The sequence below is a fragment of the Centroberyx affinis genome, unplaced genomic scaffold (genome assembly GCF_046629955.1).
Source record: "Centroberyx affinis isolate AG114_WGS23_722 - 3 ecotype Tasmania unplaced genomic scaffold, CSIRO-AGI_Caff_v1 ptg004416l_1, whole genome shotgun sequence".
In the NCBI taxonomy this organism is placed as follows: domain Eukaryota; kingdom Metazoa; phylum Chordata; class Actinopteri; order Beryciformes; family Berycidae; genus Centroberyx; species Centroberyx affinis.
Window position 1 is genome coordinate 84,718 of NW_027282094.1, and position 17,628 is coordinate 102,345.

Genomic DNA, 17,628 nt, shown 5'->3' on the forward strand with positions numbered 1-17,628 from the left:
TTATTTTTTCATTCATTCATGACCGTGGCATTCATGATAGAAGGTCAGCAGCTAGCTAACTAGCTATCCCTCTTAACTTAGCATGGCTAGATTGTATTCTTCCTCCTCTCTTGTCTTTTTCTCTGGGCTTCAGTCTAACATTGCTTAAGCAGGAAAACTGTTTGATTGAGAAATGTCTGTAGAGCTAAAAAATAGTCTCTACCTCCAGGTAAACAACCATCATTTGAGTCCTATTCTGTTTAAACATCAGGTTGGCTGGTAAAATAGTGAAAGTGGCTGCTGATTTTTGGGATGTAGGCTTTATCATACATCCATGTCTTTTTATTTAGGGCGTCTTTGTTAGCAAGGACAGCTTTGAATTGCAAGCTAGGTTTGACACCGTAGAGTTTGTATTTTAAAAACATCAAGAAACAAGTGGATTATACAGCATGCATTGCAAAATAACTGGAGAAAATGTAAAGAAGACGTAGAGAGAAGTAACTGGGCTGTAACTCTAAATGACACCGCTGTTCTCCTTTAAGTCATGTTCTATGAGGAATGTACAGTATGTTTGCAGCATTAACCTGATGCCAGATTTTGCAGTTCAGTTTGAGGTGAACTTCTCTCCCATACAAACAGAGCGGAGCGTATCAGCTGACCAGGAACCAGCAGACAGTCAACTGTTCATTTGCATGGAGAGGAAACTTTGCATCAGCTCTCCTCTGGGGTTTATAGCTGAAAGCTCAACAGTTTTTCCTCACAGTGAAACAGATCAGACCAGAAGAGCAATAATAAGACCAGCATGTCTTTCATCTGCATCTTCGTCTTGGCGATCACTTTCTACACCCAAGGTGAGTGATCATTTCAGTCTGAATTCAACAGATATCGTCACTTTCTCTGCTATAAAGACGACATTTTGCTGATCTAGACTCTGAGTTAGATTTGAACTTTTTCTCCCAGCTCAGTGGTTTCCATCCAAAACCCATTAGAGTGACAGGATGAGTCTCAGTCCCATATCAGTGAAAGGTTGAGTCCATGTTCCTGTGTTGTGTATTTCAGGGTGTACAGCGGACATTTTGATGACCCAGACTCCAGAATCACTGCAGGTCCAGCAGGGAGATTCTGCCACCATCAGCTGTAAATCCAGCAGGAATGCCGGTAACGAAGTAGCCTGGTACCATCAGAAACCAGGAGGAGCTCCCAAACTCATCATTGATTTTTATGCTGGTTTCACTTCAGGTCGATACAAAGGCAGTAGAAATAATTATGATTACAGTTTGACCATCAGTAACGTCCAGGCAGAAGATGCAGGAGTTTATCACTGTCTGGACCATTACAACATACCGATCACACAGTGATAAACAGCCGTACAAAAACCTCCTCAGTTAAAGAGGAAGTGACTCTACCAGCTTGATGAGACCCGACGGCAAAGATTCAACATTCAGCAGTTTGCTGCCATTTCTCAGTGAGCTCAGCACCAAAGTATCAAAGTAATTTTTTTGTCATTTGGGGTACCTAATTGTTCTTTTATAACCTACATTTTTGTAGGGCTACCTTTGTTTTGTACAAGTATAAATTAGTTATGTTTTAGGTTAGTTTAATTAAGTTGCACATTGTTAAATTAAAACAAATGATGATGATGATGATGATTATTATTATTATTTTTTTTTTTTAAATCAAAAGTAATAAAATGCAGCATCAAAGTACATGTAATGAGAAAAACTCAAGGGAGAGAAAAATGACAGAGTGAAAGTGAGATAAAATAACCAACTATAAGGGGCTTATGAAAATCTCTTAAAAAAATCTCACCTCAAAAAATAAAAATGTCAACAAAATTATCAAAAACAATTTCATGTTATGTTAATTATTCTGACTATTATCATTATTAGTGTCGCTTGCTTTATGTTTTTAACACAAACCTGTGGTAACACTGTCTTCTGTCCAGAGACTACAGATGAAAATGAGCATTTTTACTTACTTCATGTAATTGTTCCTGTTAAAGTACTAGTACTACCACTAATAATACTAATACTAATACTAATACTAATTCTAATAATAATGATAATAATAATAAAGAAACAAGTCCAGCTCTGACACTACCAGGTCTCATCAAGCTGTTACTTCCTCTTTAATGGACGGAGGTTTTTGTATGGCTCTCTCTCACTGTGTGAACATCAGGTTACTACCAACCCAGTTGGCACTCTGACAGTAGTAAACTCCTGAATCTTCATCCTGGACTCCACTGATGGTCAGGGTGAAGTCGTTCCCAGATCCACTGCCACTGAATCTAGTTGGACGTCCTGACTGAAGCGTTTTTGTCTGATAAACGAGGAGCTGAGGGACTTGTCCAGGTTTCTGAAGGTACCAGGACACACAGGGAGGACTGCATGAAGCTGGTTGACTCAGTCTGCATCCTAGATTTACTGAATCTCCCACATTAACAGCTTTGGTTGAAGGAGTCTGAGTCACAGTGACCTGGCCTCTTGTTTCTGGAAGCAAACAAGCAAACAGGGTGGAAATGTCAGCGGTCATTCTCTTTGCTGAATGTTGGACTCATATTCCACACTGACAGGCTGATGAATTAACAACCAGACACCACAAAACATGGAATTGCACTGAATTGTTCTGTTTAGATTGGACAAAAACTGTGAGAAAACAAGTAAATGGTGAAATAAGAGTCAGCCAGTCTCACCTTGAATACAGGCAGCACATATCAGGATGAAAATGGCGGTGACAGACATGGTTTTGGGCGTCGCTGCCTCCAGGAACAAGTTGTGTTCAGCAGCGTTCAGCTTGCAGAAGTTTAAACCCTCCAGAGCTTTGAAGCAGATCCTCCAAATATAAAGTCCCTCTCTATGCAAATGAGCTTCCTGAATAAACTGAACTGCTGTTGCCACCATGACCAGCAGATGTGTGTGATGTTCTGTGAGGAAACAGTTTAATGTGTGTGGTATACAGTCAGCTGGGACCATCATCACCAGTAGATCTGTTAGACTGATGGATGACTGAGTTATGTTGGAACATTAGATTGAGATGGAAATTATGTTGAGATTGCAGGGTTCGAGTTACTAATCTGAGTTTTGTGGGGGTCTCTAAAATAACTAACGTTAGGGGCGGAGATAAATAAGAGAGAGAGAGAGAGAGAGACTTCACTGCTCATTACATGGTCCAAGACTTTCACACACACACACACACACAGCAGCCCACTTTTTTTTATCATGTCACATGTGGCGCAGGCTTGGTGGTGAAGTGCAGCCATACTGTCATTCACGAGAGAATATGGTGCGTAGTTCTTTTGGAAAACATGTTTCTTTTAGCCTATTTATCTCGTTAACGTAAATAATACTCATTACATTGGAAAATGCATTATTTGTGATTAAAATAATGGTCGTTGGTAATGTATTAGCGACCCCCACAGATGTATGATTTTATGGGAGCTCAGACCCCACTGGTTCCCACATAACTCGAACCCTGTGAGATTGGAAAGTGAGGGAGACTCAAGAAAATGTGTTCTAAGTTGTTGGGGAGTTAAGTTTACTCTTTCAGTTACGGGGTGTTTCACTGTGAATATACTGTTGTAGTAACTGCACCCACACCGTCATTGTCATCACACATCTGGAAGGGCCTTGCATCCTGTGTGTGAGCCTCTTCCCTGATAACGGATCAGGAAAGTGGATGGAAAGTGGTTGGATCATAAAGGAGGCCACTGACCTCTTGGTAAATCACTCCATTTTCACCCTAAGAGCTGGTATCAAGGACCAGACCTGGTAAATAACCATAAAACACCAACGCTCAGCCCTGTCTTTGGTAATCCCCAAAGAGACAGAGAGTCTGAGATGACACCCATTGGAATGTTGCCAAAATCAAGAGAAATCTCTAATCTATATAATAGTTATTTACGTTATTCAATTTCGTTATCTTTACATAGGGCTTCAATAGCCATGTTTGATATTAAAGTGTTCAGGAATTTGTGCTGAGTTTAATAATGTTAATGTTACAACAGTCAATTATATTGGATAGATCTGGGAACCAAAATTAGGGTTTCATGCATATGTAATGAGCCGTAAAACTAGACATGCCAGCCCACGCACACACCCCTCAACTGATCACAACAAAATCAAACACTCACATTTCCAATGCGGATTTCATGCACTTTACGTGGTCGCGACACGTGTGCTAACGGAGTCTGACAACAACTTTGTTCCAAAGTTTGTCTCCAAAGACGTCGACTGCATCATCGTCACAAGCCAAGTAAAAGCCTGTTTCATCTGAAACAGTGAAGAGAGCCTTGCTGCCTGCCTACCTGCCTGACAAATACACACACACACACACACCATCACACACACACCAGCACGTGTGTCTGTGTGTCCTGCCTGCTACAACCTCACTATCAGCTATCCTGCTGAGTTTAACTCTGAAGAATCATCAGAACCTCCAGAGTGGGTCGGCGTTAGCCTTGAGAGACCCACAGCCCTGTCCAGCAGCCTGCGTGCTCCAGCCTGCGTGCTTCACCCTGTTGCCTGCTGAGATCAACTGAACAGACGGATCTTCATCCTCCAGCACCTCGTCGAGCCGAGACTCCTCACAGCCTCCCGGCCTCAGCGTGCTTCATCTCCCTCCGGACCTCCGCTGGTGTCGTATGTACTGATCATTGTCCGCTGGGCATCATATCATACATCACACATAGCTATTCCGTTACATTCACACATCTCACACATATCACACACTTTATTACGGCTCCCTATAGTTATAGTGACCATTCAGTTATTCAAGATTCATTTGAGTCAGTTCTCCAGATAGTTATACTGTTGCCCCTTTATTCCTATCCTGCTGACTCATGTCTTCCACTGCTCATCTTCCATGATTGTGTCTGCTGAAATGTTGTTTTAATTATCAGTATTGCATATTTACATGATCATCTATTCCTATTGCCACTGATTCATCACAATTCATAGGTATACCTCTTGTATATACTGTACTATATTCACTTGTATTTACCTGATTATTGAGTGTGCTTTAGTTTAGTAATAAACATATTCTCTTGCATAAAGTCACCTCCTGTGTTCATTGTGTGGGTTTAAATTCAAACATGCCGAGAATTCACTCCTTCAGATGAGACCTGTTGATGCTGTCTGTTATCTGGTGCCCCGTTCTTAATTCTCATTGAAGCTAACTCTAAATTATATTGATACCAGACACCATTAATACCTATCACCAATACACTGTATACGCACATAAACCAAATCAAATTTACACTTCTGTAAAGTGTATTGGACAAGCCGACACAAACAACGATTTCTTTTTTCATTCATTCATGACCATGGCATTCATGATGGAAAGTCAGCTAACTAGCTGTAACTTAGCATGGCTAGATTGTATTCTTCCTCCTCTCTTGTCTTTTTCTCGGGCTTCAATCTAACATTGCTTAAGCAGAAAAACTGTTTGATTGAGAAATGTCTGTAGAGCTAAAAAAAAAAAAGTCTCTACCTCCAGGTAACCAACCATCATTTGAGTCCTATTCTGTTTAAACATCAGGTTGGCTGGTAAAATAGTGAAAGTGGCTGCTGATTTTTGGGATGTAGGCTTTATCATACATCCATGTCTTTTTATTTAGGGTGCCTTTGTTAGCAAGGACAGCTTTGAATTGCAAGCTAGGTTTGACACCGTAAAGTTTGTATTTTAAAAACATCAAGAAACAAGTGGATTATACAGCATGCATTGCAAAATAACTGGAGAAAATGTAAAGAAGACGTAGAGAGAAGTAACTGGGCTGTAACTCTAAATGACACCGCTGTTCTCCTTTAAGTCATGTTCTATGAGGAATGTACAGTATGTTTGCAGCATTAACCTGATGCCAGATTTTGCAGTTCAGTTTGAGGTGAACTTCTCTCCCATACAAACAGAGCGGAGCGTATCAGCTGACCAGGAACCAGCAGACAGTCAACTGTTCATTTGCATGGAGAGGAAACTTTGCATCAGCTCTCCTCTGGGGTTTATAGCTGAAAGCTCAACAGTTTTTCCTCACAGTGAAACAGATCAGACCAGAAGAGCAATAATAAGACCAGCATGTCTTTCATCTGCATCTTCATCTTGGCGATCACTTTCTACACCCAAGGTGAGTGATCATTTCAGTCTGAATTCAACAGATATCATCACTTTCTCTGCTATAAAGACGACATTTTGCTGATCTAGACTCTGAGTTAGATTTGAACTTTTTCTCCCAGCTCAGTGGTTTCCATCCAAAACCCATTAGAGTGACAGGATGAGTCTCAGTCCCATATCAGTGAAAGGTTGAGTCCATGTTCCTGTGTTGTGTATTTCAGGGTGTACAGCGGACATTTTAATGACCCAGACTCCAGAATCACTGCAGGTCCAGCAGGGAGATTCTGCCACCATCAGCTGTAAAGCCAGTGTCGCCATTGATGACGATTTAGCCTGGTACCATCAGAAACCAGGAGGAGCTCCCAAATTCTTAATAGATTTTCACGCTGGTATGACTTCAGGTCGATACCAAGGCAGTGGATATGATTATGATTTACATCTGACCATCAGTAACGTCCAGACAGAAGATGCAGGAGTTTATCACTGTCAGCACCATTACACCACACCACTCACACAGTGATAAACAGCCGAACAAAAACCTCCTCAGTTAAAGAGGAAGTGACTCTACCAGCTTGAAGAGACCCGACGGCAAAGATTCAACATTCAGCAGTTTGCTGCCGTTTCATTTTCAAAGCATCAAAGTACATTTTTTGTCATTTGGGGTACGTAATCGTTCTTTTGGAGGTAAAAGAGACAATATTTTTACCCTGAAGTGACAAGCATTTATACCCTACATTTGTGTACCTTTGTTTTGTACAAGTGTAGTTTAAATTAGTTATGGTTTAGGTTAGTTTTAATTTAGTTTAGTTTAGTTAAGTTGCACATTGTTAAATTCAAAGAAATTATTATGATTATTATTATTATTATTATTATTATCATTATTATTATTTAAATCAAAAGTAATCAAATGCAGCATCAAAGTACATGTAATGAGAAAAACACAAGGGAGAGAAAAATTACAAATAATTGAAAGTGACATAAAATAACCAACTATAAGGGGCTTATGAAAATCTCTTAAAAAATCTCACCTCAAAAAATAATGTAAACAAAAAATCCAAAACAATTTCATGTTATGTTAATTATTATAACTGTTATTAGTGTCGCTTGCTTTATGTTTTTAACACAAACCTGTGGTAACACTGTCTTCTGTCCAGAGACTACAGATGAAAATGAGCATTTTTACTAAGTCTGGAGGACTTAATGTAATTGTTCCTGTTAAAGTACTAGTACTACCTCTAATAATAAATAATAATAATAATAATAATAAAGAAACAAGTCAAGCTCTGACACTACCAGGTCTCATCAAGCTGTTACTTCCTCTTTAATGGACGGAGGTTTTTGTACGGCTCTCTCTCACTGTGTGAAGACATTTTTATTATTAATCCAGTTGTGACTCTGACAGTAGTAAACTCCTGAATCTTCATCCTGGACTCCACTGATGGTCAGGGTGAAGTCGTTCCCAGATCCACTGCCACTGAATCTAGTTGGACGTCCTGACTGAAGCGTTTTTGTCTGATAAACGAGGAGCTGAGGAACTTGTCCAGGTTTCTGAAGGTACCAGGACACACAGGGAGGACTGCATGAAGTTGGTTGACTCAGTCTGCATCCTAGATTTACTGAATCTCCCACATTAACAGCTTTGGTTGAAGGAGTCTGAGTCACAGTGACCTGGCCTCTTGTTTCTGGAAGCAAACAAGCAAACAGGGTGGAAATGTCAGCGGTCATTCTCTTTGCTGAATGTCGGACTCATATTCCACACTGACAGGCTGATGAATTAACAACCAGACACCACAAAACATGGAATTGCACTGAGTTGTTTAGATTGGACAAAAACTGTGAGAAAAGAAGTAAATGGTGAAATAAGAGTCAGCCAGTCTCACCTTGAATACAGGCAGCACATATCAGGATGAAAATGGCGGTGACAGACATGGTTTTGGGCGTCGCTGCCTCCAGGAACAAGTTGTGTTCAGCAGCGTTCAGCTTGCAGAAGTTTAAACCCTCCAGAGCTTTGAAGCAGATCCTCCAAATATAAAGTCCCTCTCTATGCAAATGAGCTTCCTGAATAAACTGAACTGCTGTTGCCACCATGACCAGCAGATGTGTGTGATGTTCTGTGAGGAAACAGTTTAATGTGTGTGGTATACAGTCAGCTGGGACCATCATCACCAGTAGATCTGTTAGACTGATGGATAACTGAGTTACGTTGGAAAATTAGATTGAGATGGAAATTTCCTTGAGATTGGAATGTGTGTTCTACTGTTACGTTTGCTTTTTTAATTACAAGGCGCCCCTATGGTTTGATTTTATGATATTGAGAATATACTGTATACACACACATTACATGAACATAAATTTGGTTTTAGTTAAAGTTCATTGGAACCAGTTGTAATACTTTGGAATCATCAGATTTTCATTACATGTCTGAACCGGCTGGCTGTATTGCACGTTTCTAACATTTCACATGAATTAATACAATTATTACCAATCATTATCATTACCAACACATAGACAGACAGACAGACAGACAGACAGACAGACAGACAGACAGACAGACAGACAGATAGATAGATAGATAGATAGATAGATAGATAGATAGATAGATAGATAGATAGATAGATAGATAGGCAGAGATGTACAGTTGTGTGTCATCAGCATAACAAGATATATAGATATAGACACTGATAGGAGACTAAAGGAGACATTTCTAAGTCATATTTGCATGTGACGAGGCCTTGTGCACTAAAATATAAGAAGAAACACACTTAGATACAAAAGTGTAATATTTATTGTGGAACAGTGTGTGTGTGTGTGTGTGTGTGTGTGTGTATGTATCTGTGTCCCACTACAGCAGGAACCGAGCACAGTCGACAACACCGTTGCATATCGTCATGACGCCGGCAGGTGAGTGTGTGTTGAGAAGAGCGTTGATGATGATGGGCGTGTCCGTCTCTGCCGGCAGCCGCCAATCATCCTCCAGGGATTCTGAGCTGGAGCTGGAGGCGTCGCCTGATTGGCTGCAACTCAGGAAGTGGACCTTCGTCTGGACAGCTGACACCCGGACCAGACTGGAGCAAGACTGGAGAGAGAGAGAGAGAGAGAGAGAGAATCAGCAGACTCCACTACTACATTTTCTTTTATTTGACATATTTTACTGCATTTTCTATTCTACTATATTCTCTATGAGGAGTATCTATTAGGAGTATAGTATACTCCTCTATACTTAATATTTATGTATTATGTATTCTTTTACATATAGTTGTTATTACCATTATTATAAGTCTTTATTTTTATTGTATTACTTTTTATCAGTATTATTAATGTTCTCATTATTGATCACTACCAAAGCTTTGGCAATATATACTGAATTTTACTTCATGCCAATAAAGCTCACTGAAATTAATTGAACTGAACTGAATTGAGAGAGTTTACATATGTGTGATGTGTGTGTATAAATGTCTGTGTGTGTTACTGTCTTTTGTGTATATATCTTAATGCATGTGATATGCATGTACAAATGTGTGTTTGTTTCTGTGTGTGTGTGTGTGTGTGTGTGTGTGTGTGTGTGTGTGTGTCCTCACCGCGGCAGGCCTCGGTCTGAAGGCACACTTGTCCAGGTATCTCTCTAGGCTCCGCCCACACAGCGTTTCCCTGACTACCAGCTCCAGCAGCAGCTCATAGGATCCAGCAGCCTGGCTGATCTGAGGACAGCAACACGTCACACCCTGCTTCACTTCTATTCTATTCTATGCTTTTTTCTTTCTACCCAAGTTGATTCATTTGGAGTATTCTCTTCTGGTCCAGTGCTGTATGTGTGTGTGTGTGTGTGTGTTCACCCTGTGCACAGCAGTGTGTGAGGCTCTGTAGAGTCTCGGTCCGGTGTGTTGCTGGTTGACCTGAGCCACAGAGACCTGAGCGGCCCAGCCAGCCATCAGCCTGAAACTGAGAGACGGCTGAGCTACAGAGAGAGAGAGGGGGAGAGAGAGAGAGAGAGAGAGAGAGAGAGAGAATGAAAAACTCAGCTGATGTGAACTACAAATGGTAAAATCAGAGCATCACAGACTACAGTTTCATGTTACATTTACAGAAACACACGCAGCTGTTTCTCAGCTAAGCAGTCGCATGTTTTTCTGCATGTTTGAATTGCTTTTAGTGTTGTTGTTGTTGTATTACTATTTTCTGTTGCCCTCTGCAAACTATTAGCTGCTACTACTCTCTTATCTTGTCTCCTTGTTCTATTTCATCTTCTCTTGTCTTCTTCTTCTTATTATTAGTTAATCATGTTCATAACGTTCTTTTCATGTCTGTATTATCCCTGTTGTAATCTTGTCTGCCTCCTTTTTATCTTACTTTATTATTCTTATTGTCTTTGCTCCTTTGCTATCTACTCTTTTATTGTATTTATTCATTAGTTGTCAGTAAACGGTGTTGGAGCATTTCAGTATGTGGGCTCTGTTTCATTTTTCATGTCTTTTCCAAGCCCAGCACCTGGTGTCAGGGTCTTCTCTGACGCTGCTGTATGCTTTGCTGCAGGTCAGTTTTCCTATTAGAGACAATAAAGTGTTGCACTTGAAATGTAAAGCGTGAAACAAACCCGTTTAGCCTTCATCATGGTGACAAATGTGCTTCTATATTGAACAAGTTACACATGAACAGGGTCAGACTGTAATGTTTTCTTCTGTTGGCCACAGCAGCTGAATTTACTAGCCATTTTTACTATTCCACTAGCCAACTAGAGAGAAAAGTTCCAAAAAAAACAATAGTTGGTTATCTGCCAAAGTGCCAAAGAGTCGACTAACTTACCAGCCAAAACGTACCAGCATCTCATTTTTGATCTGATTGATTCAGATGACAGAAAGTGTCATTTTTATTCTGCTACAGTGACTGTAAAAACACAAGAGTCACATTACAGGTTATTACAGGAGAAGTGATTCTGTTTTTCTTTCTTTTCTCCTTTGAGCCACAATGTTTCATGTCTCAACCTCACTGTTTGTATTTCTATTTTTTTCCCTCCTCTCTTGGACAGCGTTTTATCAATTCAGTGTGCTCATAAATTAAAGCATGAAACATGTTTGAGGTGGAAAGGGCGTTGTGAAATCACAGGCTCGAGCAGATCTGATTGATTGTGTAAGAACTGTTGCCATGAGCAGAGGAGGAAAGAGTTTTACTCAGGAAGAACTGTGACTGACGTTTAGCACTAACACTTTACAGTAAGGGTCACTAAGTTAAGGGTTAGTTAATGCTTAATAAGCATTAACTAATCTTTAATTAACAGTTAACTAATGTGTAATTTACTAATGGTGTTCATGTTAACTAAGGTATTAATTTATACATTATTTAATAGTTTATAAAGATGACTATTAAATAATGTATAAATGAATACCTTAGTTAACATGAACACCATTAGTAAATGGTTACCAGACACATTAGTTAACTGTTAATTAAGGGTTAGTTAATGCTTATTAAGCATTAACTAACCCTTAATTAATGTGCCCTTATTGTAAAGTGTTAGCTTTATTCAGCTCAGGGAAACTGTGTTTATCTTGAAAATGACTGACGTAAAAGAGTAGCTGAGTATAAACCATCTCCAAATACACGGTCACTTTTTAGCAAAAAACTTTAAGAGCTTTTTGCATGTTCTAAATCTCTCCTAACCCAAAATTAAAAGTATTATCCTTTGCAAAAATTGTTATGGGTCAATATCATTTTTAGCACATATAAGACTGCTGTAGCATTAGGTACAGCAGGTCAAGTCAGTCAAGGACAGATCACATTGCACTCACTACTCTGAATCATCTGTCAATCAAACAGTGTGGGCGGGGCTTGGATTTTCTGTTGCTGCAGTTTGAGTTTCTCTTCTCTCTGTCTGTTCAGTCATGCTGGCTATCGCTGCTCATGCTGACTACCCAGTTCTTCTTCTTCTGTTGATTCCAAACAAACTGGAAACGTAAAGCATTGAGGTAAAAGTAATTAGTTTTACTCTAAAGGTCGATCCCATCAGGTTTCATTCACTGTGAAAACACAGTTGATCAGTATGATTGATCCAAGATCCATCAAGATTCCTACACAGTTTGGTGTTCAATATAATTTTCAGTGTCATTTTAGTTGTCTTGTCCCTACTGACTCTGCCACATCACTCTGGAGGAAGATTTAAAGCCACAGAAAATGTGTAGTTGTATCCATATCAAGACAGTACAAATATGTTTTTACATACATTTACAAAATGTTTTGTGTAATTTCTAAACGTATCAAGACCTGGAATTTATCAAATTCAGTTTCCCTACATTTCCAGACTGGTGAAGAAAACCTGCACAGACTCACCAGAGCAGCAGAAACACTTTAAAGCCACCAGCAAGACCACAAGAGACCAGGATGAAGATGAAGAGGATGATGATGATGATGATAACCCCATCTCTGCTCAAGAAGATGGCTCTCTCGAAAAAATATATTCTCTCTCCTTGTTTTGTACGCACTCTCTTTCTGTCAGAGGAGATGAGCTGATTTTCTGAGCTGAAAGTGAAGGAGGGAGGGAAAGAAGGAGGGAGGGAAAGAAGGAGGGAGGGAGGAGGGAGGGAGGGAGGAGGGAAATAAATCCATCACACCGTCTACCTCAGCTCACCGACCAAAAATTATTAAAGAGAATGGATTTGAGTGTAAATCCTCATTCTATCCAAACTAAATTCTGCACTGAAAGGAAGATTAATCTGTTTTGTCAGAACAGGTTTCTTCTTTTCAAACTTAATACCAGACAATCTGACAATATTATTCATATTCACAGTTCACATCACATCACTGTTCATTTAGCTGATGCTCATCCACAAGCTTATAATGATAATAAACTACTAATACTGTAATAAATTAATAATAAAGTTTGTCACTTGATTTAGTGACTTTTCAGTGCTGAGGAACTGATGTCAACCTACGAGGCGCTGCTTTGTTGCATAAACATTTTCCCCTGGGGCGCCCTGGTGCTGCATATCCTCCCCCCGCTCTCTCTCTCCCATACCTTCCTGTCTCTCTCTCACTAGATCTCTCAAATAAAGCATAAAATGCCAAAAATAAATCTTTAAAAAAAAACAAAAACATTTTCCCCTACTACTGATTATTATTAATTTAAAAATATTAGTGTGATGCTATACTGTAGAGGTTTGACTGATATGTATTTTTGATATATTTTTGCCTTACAGTTACCAGTAGACAATATTTTGTGCCATTATTTATTATCTTTAAATCTGAACACTCATCAACGGACTGCTGTTTAAAATTTCAGAATTGAAATATTGCAGCTTTGAAAATCAAATTAATGAGAAGCCTGAAAATGTCTCAGTCCTCTAACAAGAGAACTACGGTGCGGTTCATTAATCCAACCGACTACAGGAAACCACTCCGAAACACAAGGGATTATGGGTAGAACGAGACGGATGCGGTTCCTCATGCTCGGAAAGCCTAGCAGGTTCAAACTCTGTCCAATAAACAAGCTGCTTGTGAGTCATGTGACTTTTGCTTCCAAGCCCTGTTTGGCTTGTGATTGGTCAGTTTGAACCAAAAAGAACCAAATATAAAAATACAACAAAGTCGACTTTTCCACTCTGGTTCAGACCAAAGAAAACAAACCGGAGGTTCAAACATCATCTTGGAGGATCAGTTCCATGTTAAAGGGAAGGTTGCAGACAGACAGAGAGACAGAGAGAGAGAGAGAGAGAGAGAGAGAGAGAGAGACAGACGCAGAGAGTGAGACAGACAGAGAGACAGAGAGAGAGAGAGAGAGAGAGAGAGACAGACGCAGAGAGCGAGACAGACAGAGAGAGACAGACACGCATAGAGAGACAGACACAGAGAGACAGACACACAGAGAGACAGACGCACAGAGACAGACACAGAAAGACACAAAGAGACAGACAGACAGAGAGAGAGACAGACACAGAGAGAGACAGACAGACAGACACAAAGAGAGACAGGCACAGAGACAGACAGACAGACAGAGAGAGAGAGAGAGAGAGACAGACAGAGAGACAGACACAGAGAGACAGACACGCATAGAGAGACAGACAGACAGAGAGACAGACGCACAGAGAGACACACAGAGAGACAGACGCACAGAGACAGACACAGACAGACAGACAGACACAGACAGACAGACACAGAGAGACAGACAGACAGACAGACAGACACAGAGAGACAGACAGACAGACAGACACAGAGAGACAGACAGAGAGAGAGACAGACACAGAGAGACAGACAGACAGACAGACACAGAGAGACAGACAGAGAGAGAGACAGACACAGAGAGACAGACAGACAGACAGACACAGAGAGAGATAGACAGACAGACACAAAGAGAGACAGACAGACACAGAGAGACAGACAGACAGACAGACAGACACAGAGAGACAGACAGACAGACACAGAGAGACAGACAGACACAGAGAGACAGACAGACAGACAGACAGACACAGAGAGACAGACAGACAGACAGACACAGAGAGAGATAGACAGACAGACACAAAGAGAGACAGGCATGTTTAAATACTCAGACAGGCGGTGGACCTCAGCTGGTTCAGGCTGCAGCCTCAGGACAGTTTGAAGCATTCCAGCATTCACCAAACCACTAAGAATGTTTTTCTTTTACATTCAGTGGGTGACGAACGCTAAATAAGTCATTCAGTTATGGGACTCGCTTGCTTTCAGTGTACCTGTGTGTGTCTGTGTGTGTGTCTGGAATCTTTTCCAAATATTTCAAATATGCCAAAAGTTTGGTGGAGTAAAGGACTAAAAATGAAAAAAGAAAAAAGAAAAAAAAGAAAAAAATAATAAAAAATAATCATCTCTTTATTATACAGCACTTTTCAAAGCACTTAACAAATGATGAAACAGCAAAAGTGCTAAAAACAAGATAAGAGTTATAAAAAAAAAAGGCAAGAGTGATGTCAGCGGAGCTCGCAGCTGACTGGAGACAACATCGTCTGTGGGTCCAACAACTACAGGGATGAAGAGAGGAATTATATAGAGGTCCAAAATGATCCTTAATGTGGAGAAACACTGCCACTAACAATACCAGTGGTGTGAGACAGAGGCAAACAATCATCACCATGAGCTCATTTGCTCTCATTCATTCATGGTCATTATACCAAGGCATAGCACTATGAATTTGATAATGATATACTGATGTTAAAAATGTTACATGTTGCCCCATTTAATCCATTTTTAGTTTCCATCTCTGGTTGAAACCTAAACTACAAGAAATGTGCATTTGGAAGACTGATGGTTTGAATCTCTGAAATGTTTTTACTTTCCATGAAAATAATGTCATCACTTAGTTTACAGCTTTTAGCATCTTTTAAGAGTCTGGGAACCTTTAAACGTGAGACTGTTGCACTTGGTGAATGGACCGTGTCGAGTCGGGGGAGCAGTGAAAATGTACTTGTTTGAATGATGAAGACATGATTGGTCCCATGTGCAAATGTGTTGGTGGGATGAGGGGAGGCTGATGTGTGTATTGAAGAAAAGTGTGCACTCCACTTCTGTTTTCATTCTGTATTGAAACAGTAGGAGAGCTGGTTCTGAGCCTTTCAGTCCAAACTGTGACCAAAATGAGTCTTTTGTTCTTGTTATTCTGCACATTGCTGCCAGTTCATATTGGTATTGAATATGGGTTACATGCTACAATCGATCATCCAAAAAAATAAAAATAAAAAATAAAAAATCAGAATTGAGCAGCAATTACGAGTGTGAACTGTAGTGTTTTCTTTCCATAGATAGCGTGAGAACAGAGACCCTGCCTCCCAATAACAACAGCCTCTGGTGAACCTTATAGAGATATGTGTGTGTGTGTGTGTGTGTGTGTGTGTGTGTGTGTGGTATTTTTGCAGTTAACAGACAAGCCCTCCAGCTGGGTTCCTTAATATGTGGTTAACAACTAAAACAAATACACACACAGACACAACAGTCACACACACACACACACACACCAGCATGTATCAACACACACACATAGACACAGGGCTTGTTCGGAACCGGATACTAACGTACTGCCTACTACATACTCAATATGTATGTACTGTATGTACTGCATACTGCCTACTAATTATGAAATTAAGTATGCAGACTGTTCACACTGTAGTATACAACCAAGTATCCCAGAATGCATTTCGCACTCGCCGGCAGCGATAGCGCGAATTTTAAAGCAGGACAAAAGCTGTTTTAATTTTGGCTCTACGACTGTTAATGTGTCACTTTAGTAAGTTTTAATATTTTTTCAGGCGAGAAAGTAACCATGTAGATTCCCAATCTGTGGTCAGTGTATCCAAATAACGCCTGTTTGTAAATCTGCTGCCACGTTTTCGGAGATTTGAAGGTAAACAAACCAGACCAGCGCGCCGCCGCTCCCGCCCCCCGTTACCCCCCCCGTTCCCCCGTTCGTTTTCCTACCTGTACCATAACGTCCTGTGCATCACGTTCACTCGCCATCAACATTTTAACATTTTACATTTTATTCATTTCATTTTACATTTTATCCAACCATGCCTCTTACCAGATTTCCCCCGGAAGTAAGTATTAGCACAATATCAGCTCACTAGCTCCCAGTATATTAATGTGATGTCTGAAGACACGCAATGCATTTTGGGGCGGTTGAGTATATCCAGTAAGCTCACGGCGCATACTCAGAAATTCTTGCTAATCTAGTAAACATCCGGGCATTTCTCGCGTACACAAAATTCACATACTATGCAGTTGGAACGTACTACATACTTAATTTCACGTCACACTTAGTATGAATAGTACGTTAGTATGCGGTTAGTATCCGATTCCGAACACAACCATAGACACACAGAAATCAAGCAAGTGATTTCACCAAAAATAATAACCACCAGGTAACCACTGTGCTTACATCACCTTTAAAACGATAAGACAATTTAACAAAAGCATTCAGTGAACTTAGCTGGAATTCCCCCAAATTTTCTCCTAAATTCCTAAACAGTCAATGTCTTTTATTCATAAAACTCAAAAGGTAACTGTGTTAAATCTGATGTTTGGTAATTGGTAATTTCTCTCTAAATTTACCGGGCTGATACTCAGCCAGTGAAAATCAATGTGTAGATTAAGCATCATTAAAGCTGCAGTATGCAATTGTTTTTTTTTCATAAAAATAACAAAACAAAACAAACAGGATCTATTCTCAGTCTGTGTTCACAGCAACAACGGAGGAAAGAAGAAGAAAAGAGAGAAGAGTGAACCGGTTACCTGATGACATCATCAAGATGACTGACAGGTGGTGGGGAGGGGGAGGGGGAGGGGGAGGAGGGCGGGGCTAACAACACACTTCCTGTCTCAAGTTGAACATTGTAGCTTTAAACTGCTTTTACTTCAAGTTCTACTTAATGCAATTTTTTTGTCTTTTCACAAATGTTTCTGTTCTTTATGCTGAACTTTTCATTCAGACCTCGTTTTATTTGTTTGTTTTTTTTAAATCAAAGTTCAAATAAAAAAACACAGAGACACAAGGAGAGAGTCTGTTAAAACATTTACTTAGTAATTTCACTTATTTCCTTC